Source organism: Sander vitreus, chromosome 14, assembly GCF_031162955.1.
Source record: "Sander vitreus isolate 19-12246 chromosome 14, sanVit1, whole genome shotgun sequence".
NCBI classification, from domain to species: domain Eukaryota; kingdom Metazoa; phylum Chordata; class Actinopteri; order Perciformes; family Percidae; genus Sander; species Sander vitreus.
The window spans coordinates 20,795,135-20,814,728 of NC_135868.1; positions in this window are offsets into that span (position 1 = coordinate 20,795,135).

Below are 19,594 nucleotides of genomic sequence, written 5' to 3' on the forward strand. Positions count from 1 at the left end.
GGGCTTTCACCCAGGACACCAGGGTTTGCGTCCCGCTTGTCACGCTTGCTATAGTCATTTTTTTCTTTCCGACCCGTTCTTCCTGCGTGTCACAGAACCGTACACCCACCCATGACCCTTTCCTAAACCCAACTGTCCCGTTCTTCCTGTGTGCAACGGAACCGTAAGCCCAACCACGACCTATTCCTTAACTTAACTGCATCAAAAGGGACGGCAATAGTCCCGACCAAGCACGTTTACTTATAGCGCTAAAGGGACGGCAATAGTCCCGACCAAGTGTGTTTACTTAAAGCGCTAAAGGAGACTTTTTAGCATCAATAAGAACGACAAAAGGCACCTGACCAAGTGTCCATATTTTACAAGATGGGTGTGAGAATGTGTTGCTTAGGCATGGTGCAAGAAGGCATGAGGACAGCAGAGATAGAGCTATATATATATATATATATATATATATATATATATATATATATATATATATATATATATATATATATATATATATATATATATATCATAACTAAAGATTATAAATCATCATGTTTATGTTATAACTATTCACTAACTATCAATTTACCATTTATAAGTGATAGTTATTATAAAGTGTTACCAAAAGTTGAATACTGCTCTCTTGCCCTTTACTGAGAATTGATACACAGAGCAGCCATATAACTAACCCTATGAGACCAGACAAGAACTTCAATAATGGCTGATTTTTAGGTCTATTGTCAATGTTTTGAAATGCTTTCTACCATATCTGTGCATGGCAACTAGGGAAAAAAATGTGGTTATGACAAATACAATATGGATAAGGTTATGGTAAGGGTTTGACAATGAAAAGTTGAAGATGAGGAAAAGTTATTAGTTATAGTTAATAAAAACGTACATTTTATATTACAGATCTGTTACAGGATGGAAACTCCAGCCTCCTGCATCAAAGGCAGACTTGCTAATTGCTCCCCCCCCGACCCCTCCACCTTACCTTCTGCCAGTAATTAATCAGCTCACATGTAATCAGTTACATTTTTTTTTTCTAATATGTGTTATTAGAAATAAACTTGTTTGCTGTTTTAACTCATTTAAACAGCTGGTTGTAGAGATCCATACTTCTCAGCTAATGTAATTAGTTCTATTAAAGTTTAAATTTTGGTTTTTATTTTCTACACGTCATTCTTCTGCATTACCCACAACTGAATGTCTAAACTAACGTACTGCCCAAAACGTGCTAACGTTTCTGTGACAATTACAATAAGTCCTATTTTGCAGGCGCAGGTGTGTTTGCATATGTGCACATTTGCTCTAGTATATTTAGTATGGATGTTTCAGGCTTAGTGTATGCATGAGCACATGTAGTCTAGTGTAGTCAGGTCTGAATGCAGCCAAATGGAAGGCTTAGCATTCCACAATCCACTCTGAAATGGGTTTTGCTAGCACTAGTGGAAGACAATATAGGCTGAGAGAGCGTAAAAAACAGGACTAAGAAGAGAAGGAAGGAAACATGTCAAATATGTGAACCAAAGCAAACAGGCTACTGCTTAATCCCATCAAGACCCTGCAAATGAAGGACGAAAGAAACATAATAACACAAGCCATTGCCTTGAATGCCTGCCTTCATATCTTACTGATGCATACTCTGGCTTCAGTATATCTTTAATCATCCCTTTCCTCAGTGGAATCAGGTTAGCTGCTGTGAATTAATGCATTTGTCCTTGACTTACAAGTGAGGCTGACTGATTCCAAGCAATCATTGGCTCCTATTGATCACATTGATCTGACCCTCACCTCACTTACGTTCTCTGACCTGTTTTAGTTTTAGTCTGAGCTTCCTGTTTGGTTCTATAACTGCTTATCTGCCAAAGATGCTGCTTGCCATCTACAGCCGAGGCCTTCATGTTTCTTTTCTTCTATTTAAAAGGAAAAATGCTAAAAAGCAGGAAAAAAGTGAGACGTGGGGAGAGAGAGAGAGAGAGAGAGAGAGAGAGAGCTGACTACAAGAGACAAACAAAAGCAGACAAGACATGACAAGAGAGGAGAAGAGCAGAAGAGAAACTAAGAGACCAGATCTTACTGTTTGTCTCTTTGAAGCCAGCTAAAGTTCTACAGCGAAGCAAGCAAGGGACATCAGGGAGACACATACAGTGATCCACTCAGCCTGAAAATGACCAGCAAGACAGGCCTGACAAAACCAGTGAAACAAAATAGCAAAGAGTCAATTTGGGGCCAAATGTACGTGAGACTGACATTTAGGCTGGAGAGAAACTGAACAGAGATGGACAGAATGTGGAATCAACATTTTGCTTTCTCTGAGTGCTTCTTACTTTCTCCACCAGCCATCCTAGTCACAACATCCTTCCTTATTTATGAACAGTATCTTGAAGATATTTGCTAGATGTTATTGTATTACCAGTGGGTGAGCTATGACAAAGCAGTCCTCATGACCACTGGAAGATTAAAAATGCTTGCAAGCTTGAGTGCTTGGAATACACTGAGCAGCACTGAGTTATTTATGCAATTACTCACTATCTCTTACCAACTGTAAAAATAACATCACTAATTATAGCAAACAGTAACTATTTATTATTACTAATTACTACTATTCCCATTTATTATTACATTACTTTTATTGCTTTCAGTTCATCAGCCCAGTTTTGTCAGTGCCTTCCAATGTCAAAACTATTAGAAATATAAACCCTGCTGCATATCTAGGTAAATCATGTTCAGACCAACACTAGCCTAGCATGAAGCAACGCAGCCCCCTCATTCCCATGACAAAACGCAGGGTCAGCCAGCAAAAACAAGTCCTCCAAACCATGGGATGATATAGGTTGTTTATTCCTACCCTCCAATAAGACCCATAGGAGCATTTCATACAATCCACAGGAGCGTTTTCCTCCTTTACTTTTGTTTTCAAAACGGGAAACGAACCCTGGTCTCCTGGGTGAAACCACCTACCTCCCTATGCGGATTTGGCGCACTAATACATCACCAATCTTCTCGCTTTCCTCAAGTCACAAATACAAAGACCACTAGAGGTCGCCGCCACCATGAAAGCAAATATGAGTCGTAATTTCTGCTTATGGGGGGCGTATTTCGGTGGAGTAAAGTCTCAGCAAAAAAGCTAAACCAGGCTCACCAGGCACTGCATTGGCCAGTCCAATTTGTGCCAGCACACATTCTTGGCAGATTACTTTGTAAAGCTATACAGTTTACGGTGTGATAGTCACAACAAAATATAAAATGTTTGCTGCAGTGGTAACTTTCCAGAGCAGTAAAATTCTTTTCTCAGAATATTATAAACTGCTGTGCAGTGTTTTTGCACAAGATAAACTTTCAAACTCATAACTCTATTACTAAAACTGGACTTTTCAGAGTGCCCTCTATGGAAGGCAAGGAGTGCATTATGCTGCAATAACAGTTTGACCAGTTTCTACACCCTCCATCCATGAAGGCACAAACTACAGTACAGACTTTTTTACAGCTACCTAGAGTTTGATACTCCCCAGATTATTGCTTAAGATTTGAAGCTTCCTGTAGCTATAAATTACGTTTTGATGAGTTGTTTTAGTTGGCACTTAATATGAAAAACAGGGACCTTAGCATGCCTAAGGGTTTCACTATGTGACACCCCTCTGAAAGAGAGTTTAACAGAAAGAAATAGCTTTGAAAATGTGGATAGATGGAGGGAAGCAGGGCATTTCTACAAAGACAACCAACCACTGTATCATTACAACATGAAAGTGAGAGCGTTGTTAAAGGTTGCCGTCTGCCACATGCCCCAGTAGTTCTCTTGCTCCTTTAATCCCCCATGCTGGGCTAGTAAATTCCCCTTTAATTAGAATGCAAATACCACTAATAAGGTTAATATACCAAGACTTGTTTTCCTGTGACTAAGTCATAGAATGGGAAGGAAATTAAGTGATCCCAAGAAATTGAGCGGAGGTTCACAAATGTCACGTACAAGGCAGAAGTGGATGTGTTTTTCTTTATAGACTTTGTCAATAATCTTCTCTATTGTGTTCTTATTGGAGATTAAAGTGGGAGTAACAAAGATGAAAAGCAAGAACGCTTAATGGGGGGGGGGGGGAGAGAGAGAGAGAGAGAGAGCGAGACACAATGTGGGGGAAACATAAAGAGAAGCCAACAGGAAGCGAAGGGAGAAATTTGAGTATCACTCATGATTAGAGGCACTAAAACCAGTGGTCCATCAGCAGTAAAATACAGCCCACAGGAAGGTTATGCTCATTTTCTTCAGTGTCTGTATGTCTGCATACATGTGTGTGTGGTTGGGAAGTGCATTCTGCCACGCCTTCTAATACTGTTGAATTTATTTCTCTCCTGAAAATCATATCATCATCAGGCTTCCTAAGTGTCATATTAGGATGTTTTGGTGCAGATGGAAAAGGCCTAGAAGAGGGTGTGAAGGAGGAGAGAAAGTTTTAAGTGATGCTTTAAGACCCATTCCAGACTGTTTGATGAAGGAAATATTGATAGTGCAAGTATCAGCAGAATGACACCTGTGAAATGACAGTGGTGACAGGGTAAACAGACTCAAGGCTCATGTGTAATCAAGGTTCATAGGGTAACAATTGCAAACATCACTGAGTGCACTGGGCCACAAGGTCACTCTTACCTTCATGAAACTTTGAGGCATCAATGTTTAAAATATGAGCTTTCCTGCAAGCGATTACTCCTAAATAAATGCAAAGCTTTGTCAGCCAAATGTTGCACCAATCAAAGCTAATGTCGTCAACTTGCCAGATTGTTTTTCCACTCCTAACCCTCTTGTCTGCTTGACACTTTTCCCAGATTGATGTGTGTGTTGCAAGGTAATATCTTTTAATCGTGGTTCGGATATATAAGCCAGCCAATCCTTTTCTTTTTTTATTTGATATCCTTGTCATGATTGATAGATATCATCAAAATTAAAGGCTCAACTTTGAGGTCAGGAAGAGTGATTTGCTGTCAGCGCTTCTTTAATAGTGAGAGGAGAGCCGACGAGTCGTTTCTCTTTGGGGACAGTGAGAGAAAGAAGAGGAGGAGGAGAGGGGGAAGGAGGGAGGGGTGGTGGAGGATGAGAAAGGTGGAGGAGAGCGTCTTATGAGGTTATTAGGTTTTAATCAATATGGTATATGGCCAGAAGATGATTGGAAAACAAACCTAATCTGGGAAGCAATGCATCTCTCATTCATCTCCCAGGCTGTCTCTCCAGTGGATCTGCCAGGCTCCTATTGCCACCTTTTTCTGTTCAATACACATCGCAGCGAATGTCGGGTTCCTGTACATAACAACCACTTAAACGAAGCAAGCACATAAACAAACAAACCAGCCTCTGTGACATCTGAGAGCATTGCAGTTGATGTGAACACGTGGTTTGAATAGGGTTTCTTTTTTTAATCTACATAGAATTTTAAATCCTGAAGCACTTCTTGTTGTTGGAACAGGTGCACAAAGATAAAGTCACAGTTCGTGTGTCATTTTAGCATGTCTGCAAGGTGCATCTATTCTTGTAAATAATAGGTGGAGACATGAATTGAGGTATGCCACTGGATTTACAAAGGTGAGTTTTGTGTGAAGAATTCTCCTACACCTGAGCAAAAACTGTATTTGCATTGATGCCTTTAGGCTCATTTTTAAGGGGTGCACCACAATGGTGTATGATGTCCCCGTCCCTATTTGAAATAGACAATAGACAAAATATCAAGGGTGCTACCAGGGCTTGAATACCACGAGATCTGGTGACATTACTATTTAGTTGCACTAGCTTTATTACAAAAGCATTGTAATAAACAGTGCATAAGCAGATTACCATCAAAGCAAAGCAATGGTTCTGATTTACTGGTTGATTTTCGTTTTCATGAACAATATGGTGGAAACAAGATGAGGTTTGTTTGCATAGTGGCTGCATTGGTGATGAAGACTACCACAATGCCGGGTGAGAAGCTGTGCTGGTGAGTATACCTGTGTAAACACGACAGGACAGAACCAGGACATGCTAGAAGGACTACATCTAACATCTGGCCTGGGGGCACTTGTGGTTCCCCCAGTTGAAGCTGGAGGTAATTGCTCAGAAAAATAATGTCTGGGCTGCTCTGCTCACTTTATGCAACTGTGTATTAATGAATATTCAAAATGGGTGATCAAGTGGAAGCAAAAAGATTGCAAGATCTTTAATTATATGTTCAAAAACGCAGTTGTTGCTAATTACCAATAATAAGCAATTTGGCAAAGCTGTGTTGGTGTACAGTACTAGCACAACATTTAACACTGGTGTCAGACTACATAGGAAAACATATCTTCATTTAAATGATCAAGCTGAAACTGTATAGAGATTTGTATAGAGATTTGACAGAATGATTGGGAGTTCTTTTGTAAAGGTTTTCTGAAAGTGAACAGGACGGCATCATGGTCGGGTCTCAAATCCATTTGATAGTCAGTCACACACACACACACACATACACAAAAGGAGTGGATAGAGTCACTCATGCATAAACACAGTGGGCACTGCTGCACGTACATTAAATCAGTTTTGCTCCTGCCATCTTTTCATCAACAGGCCTGTAGATCACACACAATGTATTTCTACACAGCATGAAATGGTATTACATTGTACGTGACATTGGGAAGAATTGTTGAATACATAATGCACAGCTTGCAGCAAGACATCTAGTGCCAGATGTATAAATGATGTGTATGCACAAAAAACGTGCGTACGGCTTTTGCCATATAAACTGGTATTTATAAAGGGAAAATGTGTAGTTAGACGCACCTCACTTATATGCACCTCCAACCCACATACTTCAGACCGGGCGTATATGGTTTTGGCTGAGATAGCTGCAGGTGAAATGATAAGGAGATTGAACAAAAAAAATTGAAAGACGGGAAACATTGTTTTTCGGGTTGTTTGCAAAAATAATAACACAAACGGTAAAAATCACACAGCGAGGAAGCTCTTGTAGATCGAAACGTTGCCTTAAATGGAGAAAAAGAGAGATAAACTATTTATTTGGAGCCTAACAGGGTGTATACCTCATGTGTGCCCTGCAGTTAAGTATTTTTGTCTTGTATTTTTGCCTGGATGTGCAGTCTTTTGGTTCCTCTTCCAAAGCACATTTATAAAATTCATTTAAAATTATTTATGAGTGATGAATTTCATCCTCTTCTTATTTAAATTTGAGCCATTGTCTCCCTTTAAATGATCATTTAATTTCATCCTGAATTGTGAAGCACTTGGTAAAGTCTGTTTTAACTCCATGTTAAGGGTAGAGGGGTTTGTGTGTTGTCAGGGCCATTAGCCACTGGTAGAGTCTCCAGAAGAAAGTTAGTCCCGGGGGAGAGGACAGACTAACAAAGACCGGGATGGTTTATGTTTTGGTGGATTGTGTGACCTCACCTGGATCAGGGAACCGGGGCACACTCCTGGAGCCAGGCCTGGGAGGGGAGCTCGCTGGTGAGCGTCTGGTGGCCTGGCCTTTGCCTACGTGTCTATGTACATGTTGGTATGAGTTATTTTAAAGTCACAGCCAAGCTCTTTGCCACTAACACTAAATTAAATAACACTAAAGTACATACTAAATGTATGCGGTCATACCCATTTGCAGTCATACCCATTCGCACCTAACGGGTAGAATAATGACACAGCAGTAGGGGGTACAGTACCTTGCCTAAGGGCACCTCAGTGGGGGTTAAGGGAAGGTATTCTATATCCACGACGTTCCACTTCCGGGATTGCTGCATTGCCGCCCGAAATTCCGCAGATTTCACTCTTTTCGGCCGGACGTCCATTACTTTCTGCTTTCTTTGTGTTGGAATTTTAAACTCCAGTGGCTATATGAGGACTATGGTTAACTGCTCCTCAGATCTCTGCAGGGTAAATCCAGACAGCTAGCTAGACTATCTGTCCAATCTGAGTTTTCTGTCGCACGACTAAAACAACCTTTGAACGTTAACATGTTCTACCAAAACAAGTTCCTTCCCGAGGTTATTTGGCAGCATCACCGGGGGTCTGTCCAGTGCTTAACGCCGCCCATGACGATTGTGATTGGTTTAAAGAAATGCCAATAAACACGTTTTTTCCAATCCCAGAATGCTATGTAGACTAGCCAGACCCTCCTACGCAGCGCTGTGGAAGAAGGTCTGGCAAAGAGAGACTAAGGGAAGGAGGAGCATTCATTGTTATAGTTATAATTTTAACCCTGCTATTTTTCTCCTGTTCCCTGTGTTACATGAGCATGTTGTTGTGCACAGCTGCGGATGTGACAGTGCCCTTTTCCTTGACTGCCACCACATCACCCCTTAGTCTTTCCACATTGTATCGGAGCCCAGAAGATTGATGCTGCAACAGAGCATGACTAAATATTTCAGCAGCCAACAGATGGCCAGGACTTCGTCACACCTCATGACAAAATGGAAGAATATCCAGACACTGGATTCTAAGCTCCCAGCTAGTTTATTGCAACATTTTGATTTGTGTGCAGAAGTTGTACGAGATACTGTAGTTGAGATGTTTAGGAATAATAAGATGGCAGCAACATCATTTATGGGGGAGGACTGTCAAAAAGAAAATTTTGTTTTGTGCTCTAAATAGTAAAAGGGGTTAGGACTCCTTTACCCCATTACACTACTTCTATTTTGTTTACATATTTCTAATTCTATTTGAATTCTTTCTATTTGTTCTCGTGATTTCACTGATGAATAAAGGATATGTAACTAACCAACCCCCACAGAGCGATAAAGTATTATAACAGATTGATCTATTGATTGATTAATCCATTACTTACATGTGTTACTGTGATGGACAACTGCTACTCGGGAGAGGGGTTTAGTGAATGGTCAATTGTAATTATGATCTAGGCAAATGTCTACTGAGCCGTGCCAAACCACAGTGAGTTATGAAACCACTAAGACCACAATGGGCTGGCCTTGCAGGACTAGTTAGTCAGAATGTGAAAAAAATAATCATATTATACAGTCATTTTTAACACTCAAAGGGAAAATATAAACAAAAAATTGTCAGTTTTTTAAATATTGTTCCATTTTGCTGTGATGTTTGCCTCTTTGTGCACCTGATCCTGATCTGGATGGGAGGTACACACATCTGCTTGTATTTTACAGCACTTTGTCGGGGCCTACTTGATGGCTTCTCCATTTAACTGAAAAATGAAATATTCATTAAACAAACACATCGCCTCTTTTACTCATCTCAAAGCCCTGGATAATGAGAATGTGAAGAGAGAATGACTATGTTAGGGAGTGGGAGCAGGATTTAGCATCATGTTGAAAGCTTTTTTTAGTCTCCTCAGTCTTTAAGGGGGAAAACAGCGGAAAACAAAAATGGTTGTTTGTACCCAGTTGTGGTTGAGATGACAGTGAATTATTTAATGATGTCCTTCTGCCCTCCTCTATGGAGGTGCTAATGCAATAATATCAGACCAGTACGTTCAATTACACTGAAGCTAGATCCGTGAAGCCTACATCTCATTCTGAGCGTCATTAAATCCTGGCGAGGTAACTCTTTGATCGGATTTGTCAAAAAGTCAGTGTTAGTGTCCAACCCTATGACAATGCATATATACAGTGGGTGCAAAGGTAAAATATAATTTACTGCAACATATCCATTCTAAAATACTTTGTGAAATTGATGGATGCCATCAATTTTCACATATCAAATCAACGCCCTTAAACAGGTACCAAACTATGTCTGTTTGACATTGCATGAGCGCTCTCTCTCTCTCTTTCTTTCGCAGAGATAGACAGATCTACAGAGACACACATACAGACACCGACACACACACACACACACACACACACACACACACACACACACACACACACACACACACAAAGTGCCCACCCCAAGTGATGGAGCTTTCTGTATTTGGAGGAGGCCCAACTCATTAGGGTGATTGTCTGAGAAGCGCCTTTGCCCGCAGATCATGGAGTGCATAATTGGCCCTGGATTTGCAGTGAAGTGGGAGAATAATATGTGTATGTATGTCTGTCCCTCTGAGTAAGTATTTTGGCTTGAAAGCAGGATTGAGATGTAAGTAAATGTAATAATTGTTTTGCCATAATGCAAAATTATGCTCCCATATTTGTACTGTACATATGATGGATCTTAGATCATGATTTTCAAGTTATTACAACATTAGAAATGAGCTGGGTCAGTGATCTTAAATCTGCATATCAGGTCTGAGAAGTTTCCTACCAAAGTTGTCAATATTTCAACTTGTGCGGAATTTATTATTGAGTATTTTTTGGAGTAAGTAACTTATTGAATACCAAATTCCATCTGAAGGAGGATGGCATTTTAATGACATACTGTAAAATGCTGCGTTAGCTCTAGTGGACACAATGACTGATGATTCCGTGCGTTATGGGACAGAAGACAATTTGCAGCAAATTGTGAACACTTTTGTGTTAGGGTGCCAAAATTAATAATGCATTTGCTTCATTGGCGGAGATAGATATATAATACATTAACACTAGGCAGGGGGTCAATGAATCATAAATAAGACTTTGAAGATCAGCATCACCAAGCTGAATCTGTCGGTTTGCCACTGCCTCTTTCCCTCTCCCGTCTCCATCTTCCACTTCTAAAAGGAGGACTGGATAGCGACGGACGAGGATGAAGGACAGAAGAAGCATGCCATTGTGTGACAGGATAGAAAGAGATACAGGTAGACGAGAGATGGGTAAGCACAGGAAAATAGAGAGACAGAAAGAGAGATGGAGAGGAGGAGTTAATAAAACTGCATTAACTCTTCCTTAAAGCTGCTTTACACCCGAATGGGCATCTCCGCACCTTGATACATTTATGTTCTAATTATCTGCATCATTGAGGTTGATTGATTGGCCTAATATGATACGCATGGCACCAATTTAGCGAAAGAAACCAATCTGTGACAGCTTTTGTTGGCAATCACATCCTCCCTCACAATGTTAGAACCTCTGTTTATGTCTTCTGTTCAACGTCGGTTTGACTCGAGCCAACTTGTGCTGTTTACGAGTGCTGACGACTGAACATAATCACATAAATATCTCCGAAGCACTCATTCTTTTTATCAGGATGAACAATGATAAGATTTGTAACAGTAATTAATGGCAACAAGACTTTTATTTATTTATTTATTTATTAGATGAGCGAGGACTCGCGGTGTTCAATCGTGTATGAAGCGATCTCCCACTCGCAGCCTTCATTGTGGGGTTGACAAAGAACAGGTGACGGGAATCAATGCCAGATGTTTGTAATTAAATGCCGGTTGGAAATTGTGTTTTCATCCCGGCAAGAACGTTTTCTCTGGAAAATTCAGGAATGCACTTTTAACTTTGAGGTGAATTAACTATAAAAGGGCAATATCACAAAAATGTATACTTGATAAAAACTGATTTAATGACAATACTGTAAGAGTGTGATATTTTCCACATGGAGATTCTCAAGAAAAACTAAACACCAAAAGAGAGAGGATTGCAACCACACACTGGTCTGACCTGAGTTTAGCTCATATTTATTCTAAACCTAAGGTAGACTAATGGGTATATTCAATGACACCTATCTAAATGGATGTAGCGTCTGACTATGGGGTGCAAAAGACTATGCATTTTGTATTTACACCGCATCCCCTCGCCCTCTACAAACTCTCCGGAAGCTCATTTCATTGCAGCACATTACAGGAAGGTTGAATCCAGCATACTGCAAGCCTTAACAGGAGATCATTAGCATCAGATTTACCACATACCTGGGTTCATGCCAATGTGACCTTGGCCACAAGAAATTAATAGTATGTTTAAATTCATGGAAACAAACACACACACACACACACACACACACACACACACACACACACACACACACAGTGAAGTAGCAGCTCTATTTGACCGAGCACCAGTCACCTGCGGAGAATGAACCACTTTGCAGGCGATCAACGCCATCATAAAATACATGAGTACTGTAACACCCAGCCTTTACTGTGATCGCATCAGAGACAAAGCATCGAGGAGAGCGTTGCAAAGGGCAAATGAGTCACAGACTACCTCCAGTGACCAATAAAATGTATTACAGCACGGAAGCCTATGTAGTCTCTCCTTTGGACACAGTAGCGTTGGAGACCGCAATCCCCTGCTCAGGCGAGACTGACGATGAACACGAAAATATATTTGCCTGCAGTAAAAATGCTTTGGGAAAATAAAGCAAAATGCTGGTACAGCAGTTCTTCGGTCACTGTATAGAGAGACGTTAAATGGTGTGGACATGTGGTCATGCATGGAGGAGGGCCAATCTTAAGACTTCGCCGCTGGAGAGTAAATCATTTAACCAGCGCAGGCACACATACTTAAACATGTTCATGGAGAGGGGTAGAAAGGGAATGAGAGACTGAGAGGGCTGGGTGGAGGTAGAGCTTAATAATAAAAGGTGAAAAGCATAAACATTCAAACTCAATATTGTAGGGAGAACTTTGGGTTTTTTAATTCATGCAAACTATACAATCTGCGTGTGCACATGGACAAGAACTCAAACTTTGATGTTCTTGTTGTGAATTTCCCCGTTGTGGGAATAATAAAGGATTTTGAATCTTCTGAGACTCAAAACTGTTCAAGTTAAGGCTCTAAGACGATGAATGGAGTATTGTATTCTAACCAATATATCTTACAAAAGATTCAAACTCATGGAGAAGTAGAGTGAGCAAATCGGCAACAACTGAATTATAAAACATTGTCTTTGAGCTGAGTGGGTTGAGAGTGGGCTTCAGGGATTCACCATACAATATTTCAACCCAATACAAAAGCTCACCAAAAGCTAAGATTTTAATAATTATTAACTTTACAAACTCATTCTTCTAGATTGGATTGTACATTTAAAAAGACAATTTAATATTCTTTGACAGTTAATGCTATTCAGCTTATTGCAGTTTTGTCATAAGACCTTAAAATCTGTGCGCAACACTGTAATGTTGATGCTTTTTCACATTGTGTGCATGTGTCCAAAATCCCCACATAAATCAGAGTTCCCTGATGCATCCGTAATAATCTCCCACTCTGCTCCAATTTCAGGGCATGGCTAAGATACAATCAGATGTGCCAGATCAATGGTGCTCACCAGTCGTCTGTCGCTGTGTAATTGCGAACGGAGTACTCAGAGCATTTCGACATTAGCAGCACAAAAGCACATTTGTGATAAACACATTAGACCCCACTCAGATGACACCTGCACTACTTCAAGTCCACACCAAGTTACTTACCTGTTGTGTGACTGCTTTGCCAGGTTGGCTGTGTGAGTTTGCAAGACATGATAATACATAAAATGTAGTGCATTATGATGACTTTACAAGTGCATGCACACAAGCAACTGCTTCTATTTCCTCCCTGGCCAAAGCACTTGTAAAATCACCTGTACCCCCTGTGTATCCTTGAAGTAGCGGATCACAAAGGGAATCAGCTTCACAGCCTTGTGGTTGGAAGCATCAACAGCCACAGATACGCTGAACTGCTCCTAGGTCAGCCTTTACCAGATCCATGGCATGGGATACAATGACATTGGTAACGATTGCTTCAGCCTTGGTTCGTGCACAAGTGAAGTGCTCATCATAAAATGTTCTTATCAGACCCACAGTGCAGTCCATGGACCTGAAGCTTTGGTTGTGGTTCACCAGATGATACGCAAACGTCCCCTCCTCAGCAGCCCGCTTGAGCTCGGCACTTCCAGCACTAACATTGCTAAAGTAGTTTGCCACGCTGCTAGCTCCTGCCTCTACCCACCATTTACATTTTGCTGTTTTCACATGGTCTTTCACATCTGCGCTACCACTGTGGCTTACAGAAAATGAGGTTTTGCAGTGTGTGCAGAAAAATCGCCCTGGACTTCGCGGAGGAAGGGGTAAGCCCTTTGCAAATCATTAGTGAATGCTGACTTTCTCTTCGGCATTGCGTAGCGTAGCCTAGCTTGCCATAGATATAGCCTAACCGTTAAAACGAGAAAAAAGAAAGAGGCATTGCAACAATGTTTACAAATATACATTGTAACGATGGCTGCACACCTATGCAGACACAGACCACTACGATTGACTGGCGCGCACACACACACACACACACACACACACACACACACACACACACAGTTAAAATCATATGCTGGACGCTTTATTAGTCTTTCTACATGGGTTTAGTTAATGATCGGGCTATAATAAGACCACATCTGCTATGTAATTGCTGACAACCGGGACAATGTCATAGTGGTTGGTGTAAACCGGGACATTTTAACGTCCCGACAGGCTTTTGTCGGGACTCGGGACACATAACGGGATAATCGGGACTGTTCCGGTCAAAACTGGGACGTCTGGTCATCCTAATCTAACGTTAACTTTACAGAAGGATTCGAAAATCCCTGTCAGCCAAGCAACTTCAGTTATCCTGGAAGGAGGTTCGGGACAGAAACTTTTGAACGGTCTTTTCAGCCAGGCTGGTACTCAAAGTGGCAATGGCTACATTATGTTTCTGATAAGGACTACTGTATGTGCGGTGCTTTGTGTGTTGCTAAGCTAAATAGAAGGGGTTCCGTATTGCCAAAGGAAAGAGTAATGCCTGTAAGTATGATTGTTTTCATTGCATATGTTTTGTGTAACATTACGACATGTAATAGGGAATTTAGTTTTCTGCTGAAATAATTTTCTGTTACCTAAGAACCGTAGTGTGGTTTCAGCTAATAATAATAATAATAATAATAATAATAATAATAGCGATCAAGTGTGTAGGCCTATGGTTGCTATACATTGGCTATTCTATGTCATTTACACGTTTAAAAAAGCATGAATAAGCTGAAAGAAACTATTTGTGTATTTTGTGTTTTACAAAATTAATAAATTTATAGCTAGTGAAATCATTTCACTGTTAGAGTTGCTAACATAGAAACTGCTGTGACGTGGTTAGGGCACATTAGCTGTGGAGAAGGCACGTTAGGCTATTCAGAAATTGTTGGCGAGGTCATTGCAGCCTGATTATTAGCATATATTTTCAAGCCAAACATCTCTGGTGTGGTTTTGACGATCAGAAAACTAATTTACCTTAGCTATACTGAAATAGGCTAATGATGTCAAGTGCGCTTCTGTGGAGTTGGGGTGCGCGCAGTGGAGTCGGAGTGGCAAGTGCTGTCGCATAATTGTGGAACAGTGGAATTTGTGGCTGCCCAGGACTTTTCTAAAAAAATCTCACTCTCACCCATACACTGTGCTAAAATGACGTATTTAGCTGTCAAAATCCGAAACATTTCCTGGGGGGAAAAATCGTCAGACATCCATTATTTTGTTATTCAGCACCCCTGGTAAAAAATAGGTTCCCGCCTGGCTGCACTTTACCACCCTTTTATCTGCACTCCAGTGGCTCCCATTGGCAGCTCCAAGTCCATTCAAAACACAGAGGTCAGCCTATGAAACAACCAAGGCCACAGGAGCTCGATAACACCGGATCATGATTCAACACCGGATCATGATTCAAGACCAGTCCTTGTGCTCACACACGCCAGCTACTAAACATCGCTCTGCTTGGTCCCATCTTCTCACCCCCTTGGCTTCTCAATGGTGGAATGATTTTCTGACCTCAGAACAACAGTCTTTCATCATTTTTCTCCACCTTGCTCTATGATATCCAGTCTTTCACCTAGCCATGACTCCTGAGCAGAATCATAGTTTACACGGGTCGGCACTCAACCAACCATGACACACACAAACACACCAACATCTGTTATACGTAATTGCACTTCCAAAAGTAAAGTAGTTTTTTTCATGTTCCACAACTTGTTGAGCGATGCCATTTTCAAGAAACATGAGGCAATAACAATGAGGACAAAGAGTCAATGAGAGAAACGGAGAATCATCAGCAATCCATGATCAAGCTAAATCTAAATAAAATGGCTAGATGGAGCCATCCCAGGATAGTTGCTATAAATACTATTACTACAGAATTGAATAAACCGTCATTACTTCTGAGACAAAATGAACCACAAATGTGTATCATAAACTTCATAAAGCTGGCATTTTTTGGCAGAGCATGCATCCTAAAACAACTCAAAGATGCATGAGGAACACAAGTGTGAGTAATACACCTGGGACCAGAGATGTTCACAAGTCATTTTTTGGAAGTCTAAGTCGAGTCTCAAGTCTTTGAGCTCAAGTCCAAGTCAAGTCTCAAGTCAAGTCTCAAGTCTTTTGCCACGAGTCCAAGTCAAGTCTCAAGTCTCTGGCCATCTGATCTGTCCCTAACACTGTATTGTTAAATCTTATGAATTGAAAGCATGTCCTGTAGCTACCATCCATACAGTACAGTATCAAAATCAGTTGTAGGATAACTTTATGGGGTCTACTTAACACATCCCTCTAGCCCTCTGACTTGGTGAAATATTAAAATAAGTCTGTCACATCATATGCATACAACTATAAAGGCGCACGGATCCGCTGCGCCACACATGGATGAAATAATGAAATAGTAAATACGACCGGGTACACCTTGTTCACTTAATAGCTTATAAATCATCTACGGGATCAATTACACATCACATGAGTTTGCTCACCCGACACAGCGTTTGTTCCTGGGGAGTTGGATCCATGTGTCCCGCCTCCTGTGCACCATGGATGTCTGAGCCTCAGCAACCACTGACTATAAAGATATAATTTGCTTGTTCCCAGCATTAGCACAACACTTTGCGATGGTTAGCTTGTTACCTGTGACAATATATGCTAAATGTAACGTCTCTTTCACATTAGTAAGTGACTGACCTGCCTGGGTGACTTTTGAGATGCCTGATGAAGTTCGACGTTGTTGATCCGGCATAATTTATCTTGGTGCCACACACTTTGCATGTAGCTGTTGGCTTACTGCCACGGTTGACCAAGTTATTGAAAGCAAAACTAATGACAAAAGGCACAACTCAGGGAGGACTTGGTGTCGCCATCGTCAATGCATTTTTTTATATGTGAAAATACATAAGGCACATAAGGCATAACGGTATGCGCTACGTTGCACATTATGGCAAAGTGCAGGGGACATGCAGCTCGTCATACGTTTCCCCAACATATATGCGCCAATAAAAGAAAACAGAAATACATGAATACATTTAGATTTAAAAAGCAATCATTTCATGAAAACAGGTTGTTGAGGAGTTTGAGTCCAAATCTCAGACTCGAGTCCCCATCTCTGCCTGGGACAGAGATGATCTACTGAAATGTTGTTCGTAAAAGTTATCGCTCAGCTTGATTCCAGAGCTATTGTACAGACTAGTGTAACAGTCTTTTGTCGGGTCTTCCCAAAAAGCAATTTTTTTATTCAGAAGGCTGCTACCAGAGCCCTAACGAGAACAAAGAGAACAGAGCATGTTGCTCCTGTTCTTAAATCGCTACACTGGATTCCAGTTACTTATAAAATAGATTTCAAAGTGCTGCTGCTAGTTTATAAATCTCTCAATCTTGGGCCAAAATACATTTTGGATCTCCTTGAAGAATATAAACCCAGAAGGGCCCCTAGATCTTTAGGAAACAGTGAACTGCAAGTACCTCGAGTCAGAACCAAACAGGGTGAAGATGCTTTCAGCTGCTATGCTGAAAACTGATGGAACCAACTGCCTGATTATCTCAAATGCACCACAACCCAAGCCACTTTCAAATTTAAATTGAAAAGTCTGTTCTCCTGTGCTTTTGAGTGATTATACTGCACTTTTATTTCTTTATTTGCTTTTGGGGAAACTTACAACTTATTACTGCACTCTAACTGTATTTGTGGTCTTTTCTGTTTGTATTTATATTTAATTTTGTGTATTTTAAATCTCATTTTATTTTATCTTAATTGATTTGTTTTGTGTTTTTATTGCATATTGTTTTTAAATGTAATTCTGATGCTCTTCTTTGCCTATGTAAAGCACTTTGAATTGCCTCTGTGTTTGAAATGTGCTATAGAAATAAAGCTGCCTTGCCTCGCCATGTCTTTCCCTTTATTTTTTTATGGCTTGATGCTTAAAGCGTAACTCTCACCAAAATGCAACCTAGGGTACGGTGTTGATTTTAGGACATCCTCAGATCTCAGACTCAGGTGTCAGACTCAAACGAAACGGCCTCAGCGTCGGAAAAACCTCTCTCATCCTCAGAAAAAACGGCCTCAGCATCAGAAAAACCTCTCTCATCCTTAGACAAAACCTTTTCAGAAAGAAAGTTGTCAGAGATAACGTTGCCCAGATGAGGGAGCTGTTGACTAGCTTTCTGAATTAGCTAAAGTAGCTAGCAGCTTTTACAGTGAATACATGGCAGTTCGTGATTTTTTTTTTTTTTTTTTTAAATCAAGCTTTATTGAAAGGAGTGGATATACAGCAGGAAACAACAGTCTATGTTCATAAATGAGCCAGGGGGTTACTAAAGGAAAGAAATCAAAACAAAACAAAAAACTTCATATCAATATGTTGTAAAGCTTACTGAGGTCATATGATCCAACAACTTTTTTGTTTGTACATTCAGATATGGAAAACATGTATTGTTTAATATTGGAAACCAGCTCCAAAAAGCTTGGCTTCTTTTTCAAAAACGTTGACTCATGTAAATAAAATTTGGTTCAAATAATTATTAATGCTAGAATGCTGGAGTTCATGTGTAGAGCTCCTGGCGATACTTCGAGCAAAGTTTCATGTTGTGTCGAGCCTTCTTAGTGTTTTAAAAATAGCTATTTTGAGGCTAGCATAAAAGTGCCCCTAGGACTACCATTCAAAAGGCCATTTGACCAAAAAACGAGAATACGGTAAATCTTAAAAGTGACGCTTCCGTCCTAAATATGCTTTTAAATGAAAGTTTGACTCGGGTACATTCACAAAAAGACCCTAGGTTGCATTTTGGCGAGAGTTACGCTTTAAAGAAAGCCAAAGGAAGCTTTCACTCTAGTTTCTGTGAGCCAAAGTCAGAAAAGTTGGTGGATCCGTGATGGAGTCAGTAGGTTCAATGTGTGCTCGGCGCAATTGGATGACAGCCAGGTTTTTACAAACCAGGTTCAACTTAGGTGAGAACACCACATGTTTCCGGACAGTCTTTCCATATAATGAGATGATAATGCTTGCATAAACTGAGAATTATTAAAGAGGGATTTTATAAATACCAGGAAGAAATTAAACTCCTTTCTAGCCCTTCCCAGTCACCTAAATTCATCCATTTTGAAAAAATGCTCTCATGTCTCCATAAACACAGTTTAAACTGTATTAGGCTACACCAATAGAAAAAAGACTGAGGATGAACTGCAGCCAAACAGTATCACAGTCCTCATAAGACAGTTGGTTTTGCAGGAGATTGTCATTATCTTGTATGTATCAGAATTTGTATTATGTATGCATTGCAAGTGATGACAGTATTTACTCTCACCGAGGATTTGATGGCAAGCAGAAGCCCAGGATGACAGTTCAAACCAAAATAGCAGCACAGAAACACAAACTGCTATCTATAGAAGATGCTGAAACCTGTGAGAACAAATTAAAAATCTCTTCAGACTTTGGAATATGAATCCCACTATGCTGTACATCAAGCAAAATGCAACCAGCCTTAGTGTAAAAATCTCTGTTATTACTGTCAAAGATCCCTATAGAAAA